The sequence below is a fragment of the Elephantulus edwardii genome, unplaced genomic scaffold (genome assembly GCF_000299155.1).
Source record: "Elephantulus edwardii isolate Elephantulus edwardi_28Jun2011 unplaced genomic scaffold, EleEdw1.0 scaffold00085, whole genome shotgun sequence".
Classification (NCBI taxonomy): Eukaryota; Metazoa; Chordata; class Mammalia; order Macroscelidea; family Macroscelididae; genus Elephantulus; species Elephantulus edwardii.
The window spans coordinates 7,857,137-7,867,441 of record NW_006399835.1 but is presented as its reverse complement, the minus strand read 5'-3'; positions in this window follow the sequence as shown (position 1 = coordinate 7,867,441).

Sequence of the window (10,305 nt, the reverse complement as noted above, 5' to 3'; positions counted from 1 at the left end):
AAAAGATGAATTGCGTTGGGAAAATCTGCTTTCATAGACCTCTTCCAGGTAATAAAGAGTAACAGTGTTAGTTTAAAGACTAAGGTGTATCTAATCCAAGCCATAGGATTTTAGGTGCCATAGGATTTGTTAGGTGCAAGCAAGCATTTACTATACATCTCAAAGTTGGACAATGACTTAAGGATGACAGAGGAAGAATTAATATCTTTGAGATGTGGTACTGGAGAAGAGGATTAAACATTCCATGGACTCCCAAGAGAACAAACAATTCTGTCCTGAAAAAAGTGAAACCAGGGTGACCCTTGGAGGCAAAGATGGTGAAACTTCATCTTCATATTTTGGGCATGTTATTAAAAGGGACATGTCCTTGGATAGGAACACAGTGTTTGGAAAGGTGAAAGGTCAGCGTAAGAGAGGAAGACTCTCAATTAAGTGAGTTGACACAGAGAACATAACAATAATATCAAGTGTTGGAGAGGGTTGGCACATGCAAGGGCAAGGTTCAGAGATGTCAGAAGGTTCAGCATGAATCATAGCCCATTTGACTACACTTAACAATGACAAGAGCAAATGAATGAATACATATAAAACAACATAACATTTGAGCATAAAAATATTATACAACATTGGTATATTTTTCCCATTTACATTCAAATTAATGTATTTTTTTTACCTATGCCCAGAATACATTTGATTTTTAAAAACATATCTTATTTATTAACATTAATATTTAATAGATATTCTTCTTTGTTGCCCCTAATTCAGTAAAATGGATTTATTTAATGATTATGTTGTTGAATACTCCTTTGAATATCATCTTTGTCCTAGTCATGTGATCCTCTCTCTGACCTCTTAAAGCTCCAAATATTTATTGCTATTGTTTTGTGCTGGTTATTTTTTTTCTCCTTCTAACATGAAAAGTTGTTCAGGTCTTTTGCTCATAGGGTCACTATAAGTCGTCTATGACTCAACGACACTTAACACCACCACCATAGAGAGAACTCTGTGGGCCTCGTGGTTAGAAAGTTATGCTACCGAGTCAAAAGTGGGTGATTTTAATCTTCAGCCCTCAGAACTGGTTTTCATTGTTTTTGGTCTAACATTCTTCTAAGAGCTAAACCATTAGCCTGTCCATTTGCTGTACAGAGGTAACTCATGGTTGCTGTGGTACTAAACACCATGAAACTAATGTGTCAAATGCGACAGTGTTTGGTAGAGCCCCCCGATTAAAACAAGCTTGGAAGCAGGAGTGGCATCAAATTCCAAAACAGCTTGCTTCCAGAAACTCTATGAACTTGGAGAAACAGTGAAAGTTATACAATTATTCAGGTCTTTCTTTCACAGGTTCTCTATGAGTTATCTACAACTCGATGGCACTTAACGACAAAAGCATGAAAAGGTGTGTATTGGGCATTATAATGTATTTGCTACATTCTTTTAGTCTCATAAGCCTATGGAATTTATTTCACTATCTTTCAGCTTCCAATAAGAGTATAATTCTAGTTAGTTGATTTAATTGTAATAACTCAAAGGACTATTATTATTAGTTCAAAGGAACTAATTTTATGTTTTAAGTTTGAGTTCTGAATGCTTATGAAATATATTCCTGCTTAGTCTTTTAATGCTAGAATTTCAATTTAATAGGTTTTTATTCAATCACTTTTATACATTTTGGTTATAATAATAACAACAACAACTCTTTATAATGCGTTTTTTACAATGAAGCTTCATGTCACATCTTTTGGGTATGTTGGCAAGGACCAGACCTTGAAAAAGGACATTATGCTTAGGAAATGAAGAATCAGTGAAAAAGAGCACTACCCTCAGCGAGATGGATTGACACAATGACTGGGTCAATGGATTGAAATACATTAGAGATGTTAAGCATGAACAAGGATAGGGTAGGGTTAAGATCCCTTGAAATCTCTTGAACATAGGGTCAGTATGAATTGTAGTCGCGTCAATTGCACCCAATAACACCCAGACTTCACTGTACTCTCCTTCCCCCTTAATATTACCCATCCATTAGCTAATCTCTTCTCCATTCTTCTTTCTGTTTGTGAACTCTCTCTTTTTATTTGTGGGTAAAATATGCTTTCCCTTAGTATCTCTTTCCAAACCCCTTTTCTCCCTCCTTCTCATTCAATAAGTTGTGCATGTTCTGTTGCAGGTTGCTAATTGCAACACACATATTTTCTTATCATCCATTCATTTAAGGTTCATGCTCCCTTCCCTGACTCTTAGAAGTAAGCATTCCCATCAGAACACATAAATGAATTTGGTTAATTAGGCAAAGACTGCTAGATAATTTAAATTTAAGAAAACATTAAAAAATCAGTTTAGGAGAAGACATCATAAGGATTTATGTACTCTCTAAATAAATTGTTCAAAGAAGCCAGTGAAAAACATTAAACACATATACACTTGAAGTTTTCACTAATAGTTGATGGTAACTTGGTAGGTGATTGTGCCACTAAGTCAAAGCTTGTGTGTCTCTGACTGTTTGAAACCACCAAGAGCTCCTGGTGAAAAATAGGTCAATGCCAAGAAATTTGGAGGACAGCTTCCTGGTCTGCTGGAAGAGATTTGTACCCAGGCCCAAGAAAGGTGATTCAAATTATTAAATAACAATATTAATATCATTTTCAGGAAAAATAATGCTGAAGAGCATCCAGAAATGGTGGGAGCAGGGTATTTTCAGGGAATAGCTAGAAGTTCAAGCTGGGTTTAGGAGAGGCTATGATAGCAGGGGTATCATTGCTGATGTCAGATGGATCCTGGTTAAAAGCAAAGAACACCGTAAGAATGTCTTTTTCTTTTTTCTTTTTTATTTATTTTTACTATGGAAAGTCATTTGATTGTGTGGATTTCAATAAACTATGTGAAGAATTGGAATTCTAGAACACATAATTGTGCTCACAAGAAATCTAGACTTACATCAAGAAGCCATTTTCCTAATGCAACAAGGAAACACAGAGTGAGGTAAAATCAGGAAGGGTGTATGTCAGGGTTGTGTCCTTTCTCCATACCTGTTTAGTCTATATTCTTCTATGAATAAGAATGTAGCATCAGGATCAGTATAAGACTCACCAACAATGTGCATTATGCATACAATACAATCTGCTTGTTGAAAGTAAGAATGGCTTGAAATACTTGCTACAAAAGACTAAAGTCCATAGCCTTTAATAGGGATTGCATATCAAAATCAAGAAAACAAGGTCCTTACCCATAGGTCAATAGACAACATTGTGATTGATGGAGAAATGATTGAAATTGTCAATGATTCCACATTATTTGGATCCACAATCAGTCAGCAGTAAGGAGATAAAGGACATACTGCTTTGGGCAAGTCCCCTCTCAGGTACCTTTCCAAAGTGCTGTGGAACAGTTGTGTCAGTTTGAAGACTAAAGTGCACCTGACTCATGCATGCCCTGGTCTTTTCAATCACTTGGTATGCAAAACACAGAAATGGACAAAAATTTTACAAAAGTTAGCAAACTCAGATAAATTAGAGAGTACAAGATAACTAGGGGAAATCAGATGAGTTTATACACACTAATAAGAATCAATATTTAAAGATAATTAAGAAATCCTTGCCAATAACATCTAAAAGAATTACGAACACAACTGAACACAAAAGTGAGAGGCTTATATGCAGAAAACTAATTATACATTATTGGGAAAAGTAATAAAGCTGAGTAATAAGTGACAAAGCATATTGTATTCATTAATTGGAGTACTTAATACTGTTAAATTGGTAATATTCCTTATATTGCTTTATCACTTCAATGAGGTCATTAGAGAAATTTAAACTGCCCTTTTTTACACAGGTCACCAAACTGTTTTGAAAATTATGATTTAATTGCAACAGAGCCTGAATAACCAAATAAACTTTGAGAGGAAAAAAACTAAATTTGAGTGGTTTAAATTTCCTGATCTCAAAACTTACTACAAATCTGGAATAATAAATATTATGTAGAAGAAGTAGCATACAGGTAGACATATTATGGTTTTAGAACTTTTGAAAATGGCTTTTATATCCATTGGCTTACTCCCCTCTAAGGAGCTGATCTCCAGCTGCCACAACTGCAGACATATGGTTCAGCTTATGATTAGTGTCTCCAATATCATCAATAATTTTGTGGGCAACATAAGAGAGGAGAGCTGCCCAGACAGGATACAGATATATGTAGACTGTCAGAATCCTGGAGATGGAGTAAGAGTTAAAGGTTTTGCTTGTAAGATGATTAAAGGAAAAAATGACTTGTGATTGCTATGAGGAAAAGCTTTGTGTGACTGAGGAAACTAGAGGCTCTGATATTCACTAAAACTTGGAATTTCATGGTGTGATACCTTTTTGTCTCATACCCCCACTCATCCCCAACCTTTTTCTTTAATAAACCCCACAACAAATAGCAGACCCAGTGATTAATGGAAGAAGGCACAGTAGACTGAGGGGAGGGGATATCTGACCTTGTAGAAAATCATTTGAGAACCTTGACTGTAGAGAAGAATGTGACATCAGAATCAGAGGAAAATTATCAACAACCTTTGGTATACAGATGACATATTTTGCTTGCTGAAAGTGAGGAAGACCTGAAATACTTGCTGCAGAAGGTCAGACACTGCACCCTTCAATATGGTTTTCATCTCAATGTCAAGAAAACAAAAATTCTTACCACTGGAACAGATAGGCGACAACATAATAGATGGAGAAAAGATGAAAACAGCCAACAACTTCACCTTTCTTGAATCCACAATCAATAAGTTTCTTTGTTGCAATCAGGAGATCAGGAGACACATTGCACTGGTAAAGTCTACAGTTGGGACCTCTTCCATCTGCTGAGGAGTACTGTTGCTAATTTGAGGAACAATGTGTGCTTGTTTCAGACTATGGGTTGTTGTATTTTGGTTTATTTTGTTTTCCAATAACTTGCTTTCTTGCTGAGTTAAATAATGAATAAGGATGACAGATGGAAAACTGATGACTTTGTACTGCCAGGAGAACAAGCAGAGATGTTTTGGAGAAGGTGCAACCAGAGTGCTCCTTGGAAGCAAGAACAGAAATACTTTGTCTCATATACTTTGGATATTTTGCTAGGAGAGGCTATTCCTTGGAGAAGGACATGATGCTTGGAAAGGTGGGAGGATGGTGAAGAAGAAGACCCTCAATCAGGTGAATTGACACAATTACTGCAGCAATGGGCTCAAGTGTGTCAGAGATTGTAAGGTTGACACAGAGTAGGACAGGGTTCAAATCCATTGTTAATATACCTACTATGAGTCATATGGTATTCCATGGCACTTAACAACAGCAACTACAATAACAACTGGTGGCCTAATGCTAAGAAACTGTGCTGCAATCCCAAGGGAATGCAGTTCAAATTGATCGGTTACCTTGTAGGAGGTTAGGCAATCTCCTCCGATACAATTTACTGCCTCTGAAAACCTACTAGAAAGAGTTATGGGTCAGTTGTGACTCAATGGCACACAACAACAAGAAGAAGACATTGAAGAGGTATGGAGAAAAAAATACAACCCCGACCCAATCTTTTCCTAATTTTAAAACCTATTGTTTTCCTTGTGTGTTGGCACAATAGCCTCTTGGTGTTGCATGAATGCAATTAAGTGGTCTGGGATTTCCATTCTTATTAATGTTAGCCACAATTAATTATGATCCACACAATTAAATGCCTTTATATGGCATTCTTAAAAGAACCAAAACAACAAATCCAAATATACATGGTATCCTTTGCTCAGTCCGGATCTGTCTGGCATCAACAATGATATCTCTAGTGCTAAATCCAGGTTGAACTCCTGGCAGTTCTAGGTCTATGTACTGTTGTAGACATTTTTAACATAAGCTTAAGGAGTATTTTGTTTCAATCATTGGTGTTCAATGCTTTAAACTTATTCTTAAGATACTTTGTAAATTCAAGTGGCATGGACTCAAGATCATATTTTGTTCTCACGGGCTTTTTAAAATTTTCTTCATCCTCAATTTTAACTTGCACATGAGTAATTCATGTTCTGTTCCACAGTCAGCACTTTGTCTGGTTTTGACTGCTGGTACTGAGCATGTCCAATGATAGTCACTTGAATTTTAATAAGGATGCCAATAATTTTAAGTAAGGAGAAAATATTCAACAACTACTGCAGGGAAATAGACATAAAAAATAAAGTCTGACTTCTCCTTAAATCCTTATGTAAAAAATAAAACTCAAAATGGATGAAGATTGAATATAAGCAATATTCACAGAACAAAACATAGGGATAAATTAATGACTGCAGGCATAGAAATATCTTAGATATGACATCAAAACATATGCAGCAAAACAAAAGAAATGACTCAGAAATTTAAAAAGATTTTCTTATTAAAGAGGATGAAAGCAATATGTTAATGTTGAGGGATTTGACAAAGTATAGAAAAAGTTTATACATTAAAGTATAATTGGGGTTTTCCATTTCATTTTAGTCTATCTTTTAAAAAAAATTACTTTATATTGATGTATTTACAATATGTGTATACATTTTTTTCACACTATCTTCGTTCATATTGTTTGATATAGTCATTCCCATTCACTATTTTTTTGTAAAATTAATCACCATTGAACTATGCCCACCATTACCTCATCTTTTTGTATCCCTACCAGATCTTTCCCATTTCCTTTACCCCTCCCTACACCAAACAAATTATGAAAGTCAGTGATATCACCCCTGACCATCCTTACCCTCTGCTCCCACCTCTCCTAGACTTGGAATAGTTTGACATGTGTTTGACTAGTTATCCTTTAATTTTTATAATAATGGTTATCATGTAGTATTTGTCTTTATGAGACTGAGTTAGTTCAATCAGCATAATGGTCTCCAGTCTCTCCCAAATTAAGTAATATTTTTAGAAATTTTTGCTCCCAAGTGTTGCATATTATTACATAGTGTGAATGTACCACAATTTATCAAACAACTTACTTGTGGTTGGACACTTGGATTGTTTCCATGTTCCTGAAATTGTGAATAACACTGCTATGAACATTGTTGTATATATCTCCATTTGTACCTCAGCTTCAATTTCCTTGAGTATATACCTAGCAGTGGAACAGCTGGGTCAAATGGAGTTTCTCAGTTCAGCCTTTTGAGGAAATGCCAAACTGCCTTCCATAGCTGTACCATATTACAATCTTACCAACATTTAAGGTCCATGTTCTCTCCAACATTTATTTCTATCCTGTTAAACTTTGCCACTGCTACTGTAGTTTTGATTTGCATATCTCTTATTACTAGTGATTTTGAACATTTCTTCATATGCCTGTTAGCCATCCAAATTTCTTCCACTGTGAAAAGTTTTTTCATGTCTTTTGCTCATTTTGCAATTAGGTTACTAGTCTTTATCTTGTGGAGGCAGGCACCACAGTATTCTGTATACTTTTGTTTTGAGACATTTGTCTGAAATAGTTCTGCCAGATGCATTTTCCCAGTCAATAGGTTTTCTTTTCACCCTATCAGAAAAAGTTTTTTATGCACACAAGGATTTAATCTTTCCAAGGTATCATTTAACAACTTCATCTTTTCCTGCTTGTGCATTTCTGACTGTCTATGTCAGCCTCTTAGTATTATTGGCTAGGCCTTCTAAGTTTGGTCCCAATTAGTCTCTTATGACCTTTATAATTTTGGGCTTTACCATTAAGTCTCTGATCCACCTCAAGCTGATTATATTGCATGTTGTGAGATGTAAATCCTGATTCAGCTTTCTGTAGATAGCAGTTCAGTTTCGCCAATACCAATTTTTGAAGAGGTTTTCATTTCCCTATTTGATGGGTTTTGTTTCCTTATCGAATATCAGTTGACCATAGAAAGATGGATTGATTTCTAGGTCCTCAAATCTGTTCTATTGGTTTATGTGCCTTTTACTATACCAGAATTATGCTGCTTTGGTCATTACAACTGTATAATGAGTTTTGAGATTAGAGAGTGCTAATTCTCCAATTTCATTTTCCATTTTAAGAAGTGCTTTGCTTATTCAGTCTCTTTCTTCTCAAAATAAAATTGCCGATTGTCTTTTCTATCTCTTTGAAATAGTGAATTTGGTGTCTATGTTGTTTTTGAATAGCACATGCAGATTGCTTTGATAGGATTTCATTTTCACTATTTAGTCTTATTCCATGAAGAGTTTCAAACTGAGGTTCAAATTTGGTTTTCAGTGCTCTCAGCTTGAGAAATGCAGAGTGAGTTCTTCCCTTTTTACTTTCTGACTTCAGCGCTCTGCACATTCTATTCTATTATTTTGTCCACATAAACTGTCCTTTGAGATCTTCTGTTCAGTTTTTTTTTTTTTTTACTTCAGCATGGTTTTCTTTGTGTTGTTTTCTCAGTGCTCTAGTGCAATTTTCAGAGTCTCTTCTGACATCCACTTTGTTTTTTTTTTCTTTTTCCTCTGGTTTTGTAATGACATTTTGCTATCTTTGTGAATGATATCCTTGATATCATCCCACAACTCATCTGGTCTTCAGTCATTGGTGATCATTTGCTATGCATCTAAGAGAGCTGAACAATAAATAGGGATGACAGAAGATGAATTGATATCTTTGAGTGGTGGTTTTGGAGAAAAGCATTGAACATCTTTTGGAGAGCCAAAAGAACAAATAACTATACCTTGGAGAGGGTGCAGCCAGAATGCTCTTTGGAGGCAAGGATGATGAGTCATTGGATTTTATTAGCCAGAATTCTGTTAAGGATTTTTTTCACTTGTATTCATGAGAGATATTGGTCTGTTATTTTCATTTTTTTTTATATCTTTGCCTGGCTTTGGTATTAGGATTATGCTTGCTTCATAGAATAACTCTAGAAGTAGTCTTCCTTTTTCTGTTTTTTTTTTTGTTTTGTTTTTTAAATAATGTAAGTATAATTGGTGATAGATCTTCTCTGAATGGTTGGTAAAATTCAGCCAAGAAGCCATCTTATGGAGGATTTTATTTTATCCATTTATTATTTACTTATTTATTTATTAGGGGTGGTTTTTTATGACGTGCTCAGTTCCTTCTGTGTCAATTTTGGAAACACATGAGTTTCAAGAACTTTGTTCGTTTCCACTAGGTTTTCAAATTTATTAGAATGTATCTTTTTATAATATAATAAGATTTACAAAATCAATTTCATCTCATTCTGTTGTGACATACTTCTATAATTTTTAATTCTTTTAATTATTTATGTCTATTCCTATCTAATAGTAATTATTATTATAAGACGGTTTCTGAGCCAAGCAGTTCTCAATGTTGTTGTTGTTGTTGTTGATGATTGCCTTCGAGTCAAGCATGACTTATAGTAACCCTATGAACAAAAGGCGCAAAGCCCCTCTGCAAATACCGACATTTATCAAAGTTCATATAGTTTCCTGACACGAGTTTTTTAGGAAGTGGATGCCACCCCTGCTTTCAAACCTGCCATAGAATGTTATTGGTTGAGTCACCTGCGATGCATAACGATCCTATGTACAGCAGCTCTGAACCATTCCCCTATCCTGAGCCAGTCTCACTAATTCTGACACACCAATCCCCATCGTTCCGGTCACTGTGTACTATGTACTATCCGGTAGGAACCAACTTATTCTCCAGTAGGAATTTACAAGTAGTAAATCACACATGAAGAGATTGCCTATTTTTAGCCCTGGAGTGGCTGGCAGATTGGAACTACAAACATCTGGGTTGTCAGCACAGCTTTTTACTAACTAAGCCACTAGATGTTACAAGTCTAAATTCACTGTTATATCTAGAATGAAAACTGCCTTTTCATGGGTTTTTGTAAGATTTCTATACCTCTATCTGCTGTAATTGTTGAATTGGTCAGTTTCTTGGTGATTGAGCTTCATATGGCATTTAGCTTTACTAATGTTTGTGTATCACATCCCGTAATGTGCTTACCAGAATGTGCCAAGAAATTTGCGAGAAACATGGCCGACTAGAAGAAACTCATATTTATTCCCATTCCTGAAACAGATTATCTACAGAATGTGGACATTCTTAAGCAATATCATTAATTCTTCATACAGGCAAAATCTTTCTGAAGATCATCCAAAAACAACTAGAACAGGACTTCAAAAGAGAACTTCCCACTTCACCAAAGAAGACATTCAGATGGCCAACAAGCACATGAAGAAATGTTCAAAATCCCCACCTCTGAAAGAGATGCAAATCAAAACAACTATGAGATATCATCTCACTCCAGTCAGATTAACAAAAGTTAACAGAACAGCAAGCAAGTAATGCTGGCGAGGTTGTGGAGAAACTGGAACCCTTATTCACTGTTGGTGG